Consider the following 13,492-nt stretch of genomic DNA (forward strand, 5'->3'; position numbering starts at 1 on the left):
TTACTGTCAAATATGACACTGACAAGCGGGAAGTTTCGCACCTGTTCTGGAGATTTCTAGAACTATCTGGAATACCTGGAGAAAACTATATAAGCTACGACGAGAACCAGACGGGGGAAGTGAAGTGACAGGAGCGACCGGGTGCAGAAGAGGTTGATCCCCGCGAGTCGGAAGAGCGTGTTTTCCGTGTGTTATTGTTATCGTTTGTGAAGTTGACGGTAATTTTGAAGTTAGTTTGTTCCTGTTCAGAAGTTAAAGTTGTACCGAGTGGAATAAAAGTTGGAAGCTGAAGAAAGAGTTTAATACTCGGCCATCCACGGTACAATACGATAAAGTTAGACACGACCAACTTGTCGAGATATTACTGGAAAAACAGCTTGATAACCGAGACGAGATAAGAATAATAAAGAATCTTTACTATGGCCAGAGAGCAGTGGTTCGAGCTAAAACTGATATAACCGACGAAATCCAAATTAAAAGGGGAGTTAGGCAAGTTTTGGCGGCCATGTCGCCATTGCTATTTAACATTTTCTCGGAATAGATTATGAAAAAAGCGCTAAATAAAGAAGAGATAGGTGTAACAATAACCGGAAGGCCTATAAATAATAATAGGTATGCCGACGATACGACGCTCTAATCGCAGAAAGACTAGAAGACATTTAACAAATTTTAACCAACGTATTTACAGCAAGTGGGGAAAAGGGTCTGACACTCAGTGTTAAGAAAACTCAATTTATGATTATCTCAAAAGAACGAAGGATGAGCGGTGGCATATACATACATCGTAGCCCCATAGAGCGAGTACACAAGTATGACTACCTAGGAATCAGCATCAATAACAACAATGACTTCGCTCAGAAAATCAGAATACGAGTTGAAAGAGCACGAGCCGTTTTCATCAACGTGAAGAGCATTCTCAACAGTCACGACATCAACCTGAAGATGAAGATGCGACTGGTTAGATGCTATGTTTTCTTTGTGCTCCATTATAGGATGGATACGTGGACCATTAACAGGGCCAATACGAAGAAAATAGATGCTTTTGAAATGGATGGACAAAGTGACGAACGTTGAAGTCATGCAGAGAATGGATAAGGACGCGCAATTGGTACTAACCATCACCATCAAATGACGAAAACTGGAGTACTTGGGCCACGTCATTAGAGGGGACAAATATCAACTGCTGCAGCTTATTATGCAGGCATATCTTGACTGAGAAACCTAAGAGTATGATATAAATGCAAATAGATCCAGTTGTTTAGAACTGCGGTTTCAAAGATAGGAATTGCAGTTATGATTAAGAGAGAAGGCACTTCAAGAAGAAGAATATAGCAAAATAAAAACTGAACAATAAGTGCAAGCAACGGCCATTCCAAAACACATTTTCCTATTATGTTAATGACGACATGCAGTCTGAAATTCTCGTGAGGTTGTAGCCAATCGTCATAGCATAGTGAGAGCTTTCGCAAGAGGCCAATTTCAGAATTGTAAACGTTTCTGCATTCCATCTATTATGGTAATACCCAACGGTCACTATCAAACGGGTCTTATGGTGCGCATAGCAATCGAAGCGATCAATATCACCAATAAAAGCAGTGTGATGAATAAAGCTTATATAACTGAATCAAATTCATCAGAAGCAAACTGTAAACACTATACAAGATGAATTTTTTAAGTAAAAAATATTTATGGTCGTGGTATGTTTTCACTGTTTCAAAAAGGTCAATAATTGGCTGGTGGCATTAGAAGAGAATGTGTGTTCAAAAGGTGAAAAATGTGCTAAATATACACAGATGAGTAAAATTGGGGTACACATAAGTATACCTATAACCTTTATTCCCAAATAGGCTGGTAAGTAACCCAACTATAGTAACATTGTACCCTACCACTTGTTTTGCTTCCTTTCTAATAATTATAAAGCAAGTTTCTACTTGTTTTGGGCCATTGCATCATCAGCAGCTGGTGAGTTTTTCGGGTTTTTAGGTGGCATTGGATTATAATTGCTTTATGACGTTTTGGAAATACAAGTAGATTTTAAACGAAAATATCATCTACTACTGCCTATAAACCCGAAGAACTCCCCAGTTTCAAGAAATAGCCACAAGTGCCTCTTTGGGACGTGTCGTACTGTTTTAAATTAAATTAACTATTTTTTTGTAATTTGAGGTCGTGGTGGTAATCGTATTTTTCGTAACCGTAAATCCTCTTTTTGTTTCCAAACAGTAAGAAAAAGGCTCAACAAATCGAGTTCTAAATTTTTGTCTTTGTTGTTTTTTTACAAACAAATGTTTACTTAATTTCAAACAAAATGTTTTAAGTTTCTAGTCTAGTCTCATTTGAAAGGGTAGGTAGTTCTCTGATTTTGTCTATCAGTGCTTCCAAATTGACCTACAAACTCACATTTTTCTCGAAAAAAACCGGAGCTTTTTTGAACAAATGAAAAAGAGCGAGATAAGCTAAACGAGAGAAAGGAAGCCAAATAATGCGTCTTACCAGGAAAAGCAGCCATACCGTGTGTTATCCTGTCGCGTTTGATACAGTTCCGCGAAGCCATGTACAAAAGAAGTATGTGTGCTGTATGCAATATTAAGTATTAAATAAATTAAGCAGGTGTAACAGTTGGCCTTGTGGCCATTGGTAGAGGAATAGCGCTGCAGGGCTCTTTGATTCAGTGCAAACGAGTTCCAATCATCAAACAATGGCGACTTTGTGTGCCGGCAATACCAATTAAATTGGAGTAAATTCTTCACAGTAAAGTGCGCCGATTCGTTTTCAGTTCTGGCTTGGGTAAATTTTAATACCCCGTCAAACCAAAGTTGTCAGTTCACATACCCTAAGCAGGGCGACAATTTTTGAAAAAAAATGATGCAAATTAAAATCGGCTATTTAATGCTTAGAAGGAGCGTCGAATTTCCAGCGACAATATTTTCAGCAAGAACGACCAGTTCTACATAAAGTTGCCTCGTTCCTAGATACCGGGAAAATCGCAGAAAAATCTCCATACATATTTTTTTTTTATTTGCCTACTCTATCTGGTAATAATTACAAGAGCAAAATGAGATAATTTTAAATATTTCACTCTTATTGGAAGGCAGATGAAGCAAATGCTGAAAGCAGATGAGATGAAAATACTCACTTATTCACTAGTGGAGTCCCCTCTAAAGTATACATACTATCTAATGGGGCTTCTACGTTCGCTTAATCTTTGACCAAATGTAGTTCTTCAATAACATTAAATGCAATTAAAAAATTAATCAAAAGTTAAGATAGCCTACATAATTTTCGATGAACAACTGATAATCAACTTCATAGCGTGACTTGAGAACGAATTAGTAGATGTGAAGTTGCTACATAAATTGAAAGTGCATTTACGAAAGTACAAATTGACCCGATTAATAATTGTTTAGAAACATCTAAATTTTGACGGCTCTTCAAGGCATATAATAATATAAATAGTATAAATCAATAATACATAATAATATTGTTCCTCATTCCTAAAAAAGAATTTCAGCAGAAATTCTTCAAAACACGTCTTAGTCAATTGAAAAACCTGAAATTATCTATAGCAACATTGGGCGAAAAAGTTTACCAATAATCTTTGCCGCAAGCCAATTTGTGGTAAGCGCCACCTTCTTGAGAATTATCAAGGGCTTTAGCGCTAAATTGGGATAACTGTAAGTTGTTAAATGCAGATGCATGAGGGAAAGTCAGATTATCTACTTATTGGAATAATACTCTTAACTGTCTCAAGTTGGGCGAATATTAACCACTAGAGATGAATATCCATAGCGGTTAATATTTGGCCAACTTGAGACGGATGTCTTATATATACCTACTATTTCGAGAATACTCCCCTAAGCTACAACACGGGGAAGAATGTGAAGGTGAAGAAATATCAGCTAGCTGTCTTCAAGTATTTTCTCTCTTGTCCAGACGCAGTATATGACTTCAGTTAATTTGCGTACCGAATTTGGGATCAAAATGATTTTTTTTTCATCAATTGTTTTGCGAATTCTGGGTCTCCGATGAAACAGTTTCCTTAATTATTGGTCTTTTTCTTTGGTATTTTTTCCAACTTATTCCCTAAGAAAGTGTTACAAAATTTTAATTAATTTATATAGTAAATAGAGGTAGTGCGTGTAAATACAGGGTGGCTACTGAAACAGAAGTGGCCTGACGTATTTATAAATTTATGTGGGAACACATTATAAACGTATAGTGGCTCCTTTCACATAACCAACCTGGGCGGAGACAGTTAAACCTCGAAAATGTTAAATGAAAAATATGGTCGAGGTTTTTATGAGATAGGTTTTTTATCATTGTTATAATGATACCCAAATTGAGTAACTTTGAAGCAGCAATTTTCCAAAAAATTTGACAAAATAAAGTTACAAAAATGTTATAAGATAACGCAAGTGAAATGTTTGGTTTAAATTGCAAATTAAGAAAACCAATAGCGAAACATTAGCAAAATTTCCTTTATTAATAAGATGCTCAAATTATTCACTACCAGGGTTTATACAAGTATCACAAGGCTTCATCAAACCGACGTGCTAATATTTTGGAGTATCTGGGAATTGGCGAAAACACTCGTCAACAATTAGTCGTAGCAGTTCTTCGGTTCTGTTCAGTAGAACATATTTTTCAAGTGATCCCACAAGAATAAAATCTAGCGGAGTCAAGTCCGGAGACTTATTTGAACAATCAATAGGACCCTTTCGTCCAATGCTTCGGAATCTCTCTCGAAACTTCCTAATACGTCGTGCATAATGTGTGGAAGATCCGTCTTGGTGGAACACTAATTTATAGCCTTATTGGGCACCATCATCGTCCACAATGTCAATAACTAGAAAATCATTACTCTGGTTTTCTGCAGTAATTCCGAATGCGTTTTCCCTGTCATCCAAAAATATTCCAACAAAAATTATGTTGTTTCAATTGCCATCAAGTCGTCGTTCTAGCGAAGTTACCACGTATCTAATTTCCTCGTGCTGTTGTGTCTGCAGCTATTTGTGTTAAGATTTGTATTTCAGAGTACACCATTGTCAAACAGAATGTTGGTATTTTCAAACTTTATTGACTTTTGCTAAATTAAATTGTGAAATTTATTTTTGGTCTAACAGTTCAATGTTGCGCTGAAATAACGGCGTTTATATTTTACGTTTTCGTGTAAAATAAATTCCAAGTTTAATTCCATTTGCCTTTTTCTACCTCTGATGAGATGAAGTAATTTTTTCTATTACGCGACTGCAATAACAAATTATGAACCGGTTCAAATAAACTTTACCTGCTCATTTTACAATCAATGGTAACAATTCAAATTTTCTCAATTTGCAAGCAATTGAACAAAACATTCCACTTGTTGGGAATTTAATTTCATTTACTGAAGTCAATTTTTCCAAATTTCTCGAAAACTGAAAAAATGAATTTGGATATAATTGTAAGGATAGTCGAAAAAAGTTTCAAAGAAGGTGATATTCAACTACATTCAATTAAACAAATTTGTTATATTTAACTAACCCCGTTTAAGGAGCAACTATAGCAAGACACGGTTATGAAGTGTCCCCCTCGAATATAAGGACACTGTATTACAACAATATTTATCCACTGTAAAAATAATTAAAAACATTAATACAGGACACAGAAACACAGAAAAGCGGCATCCAACTTATAAATGGTTCTTCTGGACAAGCGTGCTAATGCCCATCTAGTAAAACCACTTTGTGTAATAAAACGTATGTTATAGACACATAAATATAAGTTCAAATAAGAAAACCCGCTGAATGACTCGAATTTCAAAAAACCATAACACTGCATCTTCAATCCCAATGGTCAAGGGCCATTAGACGAAAAAAGCATGTGTCACAACATTGTTTTTGGTACAATAATTTAGGCAGATAAAATCGGATCCTCTACGATGATTTTTTCTCACGTTAGATGTTTCAGGAGAATAGATTTAATGAGATAGGGAACAAAAGATACCGCCCGATCAGGTATTTGTTTATAGGAATGCTGCAGTGGCGTAGTTGCGCAGTTAATATTATCAATGTTTTTCTTAACATAGCAGGATCGGTTAGCACATAAGGTTAGAAAATAATCAAATGTATGGGCTTTTTAGTCCATTTCAGCAAATCTTAAAACATTTTTTTTATATTAAATACACAAAAGTCTATTTTATTTCTGAACACAGATATATATTTATACAAAGGAGTTATGTTATAGTAGAGTACTATGAAGATTACGTTTACTAAATTTTATCACATAAATAGGTCGTCTGAAAAATTCGTTGAAAATAATTTTTGTTTTTATATGCGTGAGGTTTGTTTCGCAGTGGCGTGTGACATTCCAGGCATGTAACCATTTTCATTCCATGTAAAACATTAATATTTGTTTTTCGTATAATTTTTTATGAAGTGAACGTTTGCATCAGGTTTCTGAAAACAATTACTTCATTAGAGATATTAGAATATGTCAGCTGGAGGGTTGTTATAGAATAAATTATCAAGTGCACACTGCATATCTTCAAAATATTTCAATAACTTTGACTGAACAACTGAATACAAACATTTAACTGAACAAATATCTAAACATCGAGTAACATTTTTGTTTTTTTTGCCAGTGAAGTCCCTATTAAGGTGTATTTTTAATTAGGAACGCGGTGCGCTCTAGATTTTGTTTTATGGGCACATTTTTTGTTTGATGAGTTCGGGTCATTCTAGATAAAAAAGGTCTGTTTCTATTTTTTGGGATGTAGGTCAGGTTTTAATTATAGCACTTGTTTGCTTTGATGCTTTAACGATATATTTTTTACAACCCTCATGTGTTAAAAAATTGAAAATATCGATTCAACAACTTTTGCTCTGTATAAAGACTGGAATTTAGATCTTGTGGAGCCTGCTTATCTTGAACGGAGTGTAAACATGAAGGCATCATATTTTCCATGGCAAAATTTTGATGAGAATATTAAAGTACCTGTAGTACCTAAGTACTTTAACTGGAAATCGTTACCTTAAAAGCTACTCTTGCAAATACAGGGAAAAACAAAATTTTAGTCATTCTTCTGAAAGTATTTAGGAAGAACAGAATAAGAGTGAATTATTTGCCACCCACACTAACCCAAACTAAAGTATTAAAATTTGGCACAAACAAAATTTTCTTAATAAGATTACGTAAATATCTGATGCTACAAATTCATCACTTTCTCGCTTTAAAATGTTGTTTTTGGTATTGAGTAGTGCAGTTTTCTCAATTAAGTTCTCATCAAACGATAATAATTTTGGCCTTCTTTAACTTTTAGTTGCTTTCAACTTTTTCTACAAGGGAGGTAAACTTGATGCAGTTTTGACATTGTTACAGACTTTAAGTTTTAAAGTGGACAATTTAGAATTTAACCACAAATGTAAAGTTGAGATGTTGGCTGAAAACCGTATGGATTAATTCATGATCGCCGATGTGCCTTTTAATTAAAAATATCTTACGGAAACGTACTTTTTCAAACTAAAAATGTCCTTAAGTTTAAGCAAGCGCAATGTTTGATCTCTAAGGTTAATAGTGTAGCTATGTCTGTGCCTCTATGTTAATAGTACCTGTGGAATCGTTTTAAGATTTTCCTTGATTGACCCAAACTTGAAATTTCACCCTCAAAAGCTACCATTTCCTCATAGACTGCAAACGAGCCCCCGTCCCATTTTTGCGAATTTTACGACGGTGGTTAGCATGCTTCCAGGCTTCCTGATCGAAAAAATGAAAAGTACATTTTGTAGTTTTTAACTTTATTTTATTATAATCGGATTTTCGGTAATGCACAGAAGCCTGCCGGAAAAAGACGCACTGCAAACGTTGAATCGCGATTTTGAGAAAACTAATAATCCGACAGCACTCGCCTTTGGCACATATAAAGAACATACATTATAATCCCTACTACTTTCTTTCAAAATGTGCGCACCAGCTTAAAAAAAGACGGGGCTAAGAATTCTCGAAAAAACGCAAATAACTATTAAACCCGCCATTAGAAATTATTGAATTAATGAAACCGCTGCATTAGTTGTTCGGATATCATTGCAAAATTAGTGACTAACTTTGGTCCCCAAGTTCACAACAATTAATTAGTATCCCTAGTTAACTCCCTATATGTAAATGACCGATTTCACTGCAAAACTGAAACATCGAATTCCGTTAACCATAAAATGATTTCGAATTAATGTCGTTTATAGAATTAAAAAGGTGACATTGAGAAAACATGTAATATGGATACGATTCTTCTAAATACCATCAGTTCGTTCTGTTAATGAGAATTAGTAAATCAATAGGCCACACAATTATCTTCGATAATTACAGGATACATGACGTGATAATTGGCTCGGCGATGTTTCGCCATCGTCGGTCAGGTTTATTCTCGATCAGGAAATCCAAGTAAATGTGAATTCCGTTACAGATCGCAAGTCGTAGTCTGATGGATGACATTCTTCGATTCACCGGCTACTGCCAGGTTGAAAATAATTATAGTGTGATTTTTAAATTTTCTACACAGACTCGAATTTCAAATGACCTGCATTTTTTTACTGCAAAATCCACACTTGAACTAACAGTTACCCACAGCTGAAAGGAAAGTCATTCATTATGCATTCGGAAATGTGCAGGGTTGGGGTGCAAAAGGTAATACGCAAAATTTAAATTAAATCAACTAAATATTTTTACGTAGATAAATTATTTGCTGGGTTTAGAGAACAGTACATCTTCGTAATTAGGAATAAGTTCCTACTTTGGAATTATGTAGATATAGGTATACTAATTCTGAGAAATTTCATAAGAAATACATGTTATGTTATTATATCTTGATTATTGACTAATTTCAAATGTATGTTCAAATGATGATAAAAGACAAGCTGTTTGGCTAAATGTATTTTCCATATGGCCGTTTTGATATACAAATGTTTCTAGTCGTAAATATGCAAAACGGACACAATAATATCTGGAGCCTCAGCATCTACAGATTTTTACATTGACACTGTTAAATTCGACCACTATTTTTATGGAATTTTAAAGATAGACATTATTCATTGAGACGCTAACAGCAGTGGCAGCTGATCACCAAGAGTGACAAAATTACAACTTTTAACTAACAGTTAAGTTAACACCACACTGTACCTATAAATACTCAACTTTTTAGAACATTTCCATTTAGCCAAAATGTTTGTGGTTGGAGATACAATTACTAGTTAAAATACCTGCAAAGAATATAATGAAAAAAGCAAGACAACATAAAATGTTCTATGATGAACAAATCTTTCAATCAAATAAAAATATGCTTTATTGCCGCAGAATTTTACTTTTCTGTTTGTTTATTGGTTACTCTGCTCAGAAGCGGAAAAATGTGTAATCTTCTGCATATTTAGTTATATTTATCATATGGCTGCATAGCGTCTAATCCGTGGCCACTGGATAATGATCTCACCAACTAGATCTTCAAGTGCACATACTAGTCCAGTCGGATTAGATTTTTTCCGAGCTCTTAATAGATGAAGGTAAAAGATTATTGGAAGTTGTTCGAAAGGATGTCCGAATATTGGGACAATAGTTTTAGAGCGATTCCCGGCTGTCAAACATTGTTTAAATAATTAAAGATAGTGCGAAAAACCGTTTTTTGAGCATAACTTTTGCACCGTTGATGCTTTTGAAAAACATTTGAAACTGTTTTTCAAGTCTTACAAATAGCTACAATATGAGATAGATCTAAGGCTAAAAGCTAAATTAAAATCCGATCATTTGTTTACTCAATAAACGAAAAAAAAAACGTCGACTTTAAAGTTTTTTTTTTAATTTTCTATAATTAATTTAATTTTGCATCCAAACAATTTTATCATAACTTTTTTTGAAGGCCTTTGGATTCTTTATAACTTAACTTTTTGTTCATTCCTACTTGTTATGTGAAAAGGGCTCTTGCCAGATTCTAAATAAGTTTTTCTGGAGACGTCGGAGAGACTCGTCTCGTATTCTGTCTTCGCTGAGCCTGTATTTTACTCGCAAAGAGTTATACTACAACGTACAATAATAGAAAATTTCACTACTGAAGTTCTACTTGAAGGATCGACGAAAATCTGCAAGAATCGAATGACGCCAGTGTTTGGGTAAATCAAAAGTTACAACTAGAAACACTCAAAATAAAGTAGCTAAGCATATAAACAGAAAATATTCCATGTTTTAAAACGCTTTGTTTAAAAATCCTAGCCCTAAAAAGGGCTAATCATTGACTTTTGTAGGAGCTGATAGATAATAATGATAATTTCCATTTCATAAGAAATGCCGCCTCTAGAAAATGTTTCAAATTAATATTAATGCAACACAAGTAATAAATTGCAGATTTCGTTTAATGCTTGAAAAGCAAAACACCTAACCAAATTAAGTTTTTGTGCGAAGTAAAATTGAAAGAACATATTAGTAATTTAAGGCAAGGAAACGCATTTAAAAAGCTTCCAAAGAATGTAGAATGCGAATCGATTAAAATCATACAATTGGCTTGAACATACTGAAAGCGAAGATAAAAACCATAAAAATTAGTCTGAATAAAACTTCAATTTTATGTCGTTACCTGCCTATATGGTAAAATAGAACGCTTCATCCTCGTTCCCGATTTTATAAAATTAAATTCACACAGTTTTTCCATTTCATGGTCCATTTCGAATCGTCAAACGCTACCTCCTTTGTGAGTCAATTTGGCCCACTCAAATAATGTCTGCGCCTTATCCAATCTCCAATCTAAACTGCTTTATTTTTTACTTTTTTATGTTGTAATATAACTATCAAATTATTGATAATTTCACTTGCTACAAATATAGCATGAGCACACAATACAGCCCCTATTTACTTACATAATACAACGTAAATTTGATTACGTTTAAACCCAAAAGAACAAGACAGTTTAGTGATCGCGAACGTACTATCTGCCAGTAAACTTACCATGTGTAACCGTAGCTTAAAAAATCTAAAATGTGTTAAAAACATTAAAATTCAGTATATAGGGGTTGGTTATTTATATATGTTATCACTTCTGTAGAATGTAAAACATTTTGAAAGCGCGAAGGATTGAAGACGTTAAATAAATGCTACTTAGAGTGTAACGGAGTAAGTAACACTGGTATTTTATAGCAATTTCTGGAGTACTCAACGGAAAACTGCTGACAGAACTGCTGAAGAAATAACGAGTACAACTAGACCATTATCATAATAACTTGTGTAGCTTTTACTCTGTGTAGCCGTCTGAATATCAGGCAAAGGTTTCAGGGCAAGTTATTTAAACCTGATGATATCTAATATAATTCAGGCTTTCTTTGATGTGACTACAGAATATTCTACATACAGGGTGTCAGGAGGAATTGAAAGTAGTTTAAGAGTATTATTTATGGGTCCAAATTGGTCAAAAAGTTTATTTAAACGTGGGTTAAAAAAATACTAATATTTTATTTATTTGTGAGTTATATTTGAACCTCCGATAAACCCACATTTCAAAGGCTTCTATTTTCTTCGTATTGGCCTTGTTGAGGGTCCACGTGTTCATCCCATAAAGGAGCACAGAGAAAATATAGCATCTAACCAGTCGCATCTTGGGTTTTAGGTTGATGTCGTGACTGCCGAGAATGCTCTTCACGTTGATGAAATCGGCTCGTGCTCTTTCAACTCGTATTCTGATTTGCTGAGTGAAGTCACTGTTGCTATTGACGCTCATTCCCAGATAGATGCCACCGCTCACCCTTCGTTCTTTTGAGATAATCATAAATTGAGTTTTCTTAACACTGAGTGTTTTTCCTCACTTGCTGTAACTACCTACTACTAACTGTTAAAATTTGTTGAAGGTCTTCTAGAGTTTCTGCGATTAGAGCGTTGTATCGTCGGCATACCTAATATTATTTATAGCCCTTCCGATTATTTTTAAACCTGTCTCTTCTTCATTTAGCGCTTTTTTCATAATCTCTTCCGAGTAAATGTTAACAAATGTTAAATAGCAATGGCGACAACCTTCCCTAACTCCTATTTTAAATTGGACTTCGTCGGTTATATCAGCCTCAACTCGAACCACTGCTCCCTGGCCATGGTAAAGATTTGTTATTATTCTTCTTTCTCGGATATCAAGCTGTTTGTTCAGTAATATCTCGACACGTTGGTCGTGTCTGACTTGATCGAATGCTTTATTATAGTCTACAAAACTTGCATATTTATTCTGGTTTACATCTAAACTCGTCTGAACTAAGATATTAAAATCAAAAAGTGCTTCTGAAGTTCCGTGCCCACTTGGAAACCCAAATTGTGTTGCTCCAATCGCTTCCTCCAGTATTATGGGTAATTTTGAGGAAAATCGTGTGTGGATCATCAGACTGATTATGCGATAGTCGCTGCATTGCCTGGCATGTGCTTTTGTCGGTAGGGTAACAGACGCCGACATCAGTCTTGCGATATTATGCTGGTTTCATAGATTTTGTTGAATAAGTTCTCAAATCCAAAATTATTGGATGTATCTGCTCTGCCTGTATCAGCTTCAGTAGCTCTGATCTCCTCTGACCCCGATGATCTCTGGTTCTTCGGCGATTTGACAGCATGAATCACCACTTCCTAGCCTTAGATTCTGCTGATCTTTAAGTGTGGAAACTGGTTTTCTGTTCTTGCCACCGCTAAGGTCTTTCACTCTCTTATGCATATTAAATGAGTCAGATGTAGTTGCAAGTTCTTCCATTTCCGCACATTTGTCCTCCAACCATTGTTGTTTTACTTTGCGGATCTTATTCTTAATCACAATATTGACTTGTTGGTATTGATCTTTTTCTTTGTCCGTAAATGTTCTTCTCGTATTCATGAGTGTTAAGACTTCATTAGGCATCCAATCTTTTTCCTTCTTTGGTTTCTCCTTTGCCAGGTGTTTTTTGTCGGTTTTAGCAGAGCTTCCTTGAGTTTGTTCCAATGTCCATTATCATCTGGAACACTCCTTTTTCTACTTTCTGTTTCGGTTTTCAGTTTTTTAAACAATTAATGTCTATTTGTTTTTTCTGAACTCTTCCTTGAATTCTTTTCAGCCTTATTCGGAATTGGGCGACCAATGCGTTGTGATATGACCCTATATCCGCTCCCAAGTAAGATGTCACCGTTATAATTGTGTTCTTGTATCTGTTGTTTAAACTTATATAGTCTGTTTGATTTCTTATGACATTGTTTTCTGAATCTCCCGGTGGCTTCCACTCTCCAGGTGTACAGGCGTCTTTTAGGCAGTTTATGGAAAGTATTTTTATTACAAGTTTGTTTTCTTGGCAAAATCGTAGTAACCGGTCGCCTCTTTCATTTCTTAGGCCAAGACCATGTTACTATCCAGATTTATAAAAAATTAATCGAAAACTATTAATTAGCTCTGTATGACGGCAGCTTGAAACCCCTGCGGGTTGCTGAAGGTTTGAACAAAAATATGTGATATCCAAGAGAAATGTATATTAATACAGTTCTTTTATTATAA

General features: G+C 34.8%; 1 protein-coding gene across 1 annotated transcript in view; it reads right to left on the reverse strand.

Annotated features, from left to right (window-relative positions):
* Positions 1-13,492, reverse strand: part of LOC109535789 (protein vestigial) — a 58,888-nt gene that overhangs the window by 36,959 nt on the left and 8,437 nt on the right. The window lies entirely within an intron of this gene.

The sequence above is a fragment of the Dendroctonus ponderosae genome, unplaced genomic scaffold (assembly GCF_020466585.1).
Source record: "Dendroctonus ponderosae isolate FM_Combo_2020 unplaced genomic scaffold, Dpon_F_20191213v2 Dpon_F_20191213_3, whole genome shotgun sequence".
NCBI classification, from domain to species: domain Eukaryota; kingdom Metazoa; phylum Arthropoda; class Insecta; order Coleoptera; family Curculionidae; genus Dendroctonus; species Dendroctonus ponderosae.